The sequence below is a fragment of the Chinchilla lanigera genome, unplaced genomic scaffold (assembly GCF_000276665.1).
Source record: "Chinchilla lanigera isolate Chin_1 unplaced genomic scaffold, ChiLan1.0 scaffold00094, whole genome shotgun sequence".
Taxonomy (NCBI): Eukaryota; Metazoa; Chordata; class Mammalia; order Rodentia; family Chinchillidae; genus Chinchilla; species Chinchilla lanigera.
This window is the reverse complement of record NW_004955495.1, coordinates 5,427,543-5,429,172: the sequence shown is the minus strand read 5'-3', so window position 1 is coordinate 5,429,172 and position 1,630 is coordinate 5,427,543. Positions and strand designations below refer to the sequence as shown.

The window sequence follows — 1,630 nt, the reverse complement described above, 5'->3', positions numbered from 1 at the left end:
AAAAAAAAAAAAAAAAAAAAAAAGGAAATAATCACAAGAAACAGAGGAGACATTTGAGGTGAGTTACATTTAGAAGAAACAGTATCCCAGTAGAGACTCTCAGTATTTAATGAATTTAAAGAAACATATATAAACGTTGCCCCAGATTTATTCACAAGGTTTCCAGGAATTTTAGAATATGACTTGCATGTTGAGTTGTAATGATAATTCAGTTGCAAAAAGTTAACAAGGAACTCCATATATTACTATTATTGTGCTAGTAAGCTATGTTTGAACCCTCTTCCAGTGCTTTTAGTTTATTCAGCTCTGAATTCAAAAGTGGACTGAAAACCCACATTTGCACATAAAATGCTAAAAAGTAACCCTAGTGCTAATCCATAAATATTAAAAAAGCACTAACACACAAACCATCAGTAATGTGCTCTTCCATTTTTAACAGAACTCGTACGGTGAAGAGATTCGTTGAAAGGATGAAAAGTAATGAGAAAGAAGAAGGAAGCGCCTGCTCGGTTCCAAGTCGTAATCTACGCAGGAGGCCTCCCCAGGGGACCAGGCGCTATGAACGCGACCAGTGTGGGAAATTCCTCACCCATTCTCCGTCCCTTCAGTGGCACAGGAGTATTCACACAGGACAAAAGCTCCACATATGCGAGGAGTGTGGGAAAGTCTGCAGCCCCCTTTATACCTAAGGTCTCGTGTGAAAATCCACAGTGGAGAGAAACCCTATGTATGTAAAGTTTGTGGAAAAACATTTCTTCAGTACTATTCTCTCACGAGACACATCAGGATCCACCCTGGAGAGAGGCCCTTAGAATATAAGCAGTGTGAGAAGCACTTCCGCTGACCCGAGTCCTTTTGTGTGCATGTGATGATGCACAGGGGAGGGAAACCCTATAAACGTAAGCAGTGTGGGAAAGGCTGCCGCTGTCCCAAGTCCTTTCCCGTACACATGGTGATACGCGCTGGAGAGAACCCCTGTGAGTGTAAGCAGTGTGGGAGATCCTATGGCAGGTTCGCCTCCTTTCAGTGACACGTGAGAATTCACAGTGGTGAGAAACTGTATAGGGGCGAAAAACGTGGGAAAGCGTTTGGCCGGCCCTTGTCTTTACACAAACACATGAGGACGTACGCTAACAGGAAATCCACAAGTGGAGGCAATGTGGGAAACTCCCAGCTGGCTCTCATCCTCCCAAGAGTGTAAGAATGCAGCCTGGAAAGAAACTGTATAAATGTGAAAAATGTGAGAAAGTGTTTCATTGGCCCTCATCCTTACACAAACATCTGGAAGGCACACTGGAGAGCAACCTGCAAGTGTAAGTAATGCAGGAAAAGCTCCAGTTAGCCCTTGTCCTTCCAAAAAAGTAAGAACGCAGGTTGGAGGGAAGTCCTATAAATTCGAAAAATGTGGAGAAGACAGTTCTGAAAAATCCTTCAGAGGTCATGTAGGGTTTTTTATTTTTTGTTTTTTTTTTTTGTTTTTTTTCCGGTACCAGGAATCAAACTCACAACCTCACACTTGCTAGGCAGGCACCATGCCGCTGAGCTAAATCCCCAGCCCCCTTCAGAGCCCCCTTCAGAGCTAAATCCCCAGCCCCCTTACATTACTTAATGTAATGAAGTATCACATTAA

At 43.1% G+C, this 1,630-nt stretch overlaps 1 pseudogene; it reads left to right on the top strand.

The window, feature by feature from the left end:
• Positions 1-1,365, top strand: part of LOC102029195 — a 5,658-nt pseudogene extending 4,293 nt beyond the window's left edge.
• The last annotated feature ends 265 nt before the right edge of the window (positions 1,366-1,630 follow it).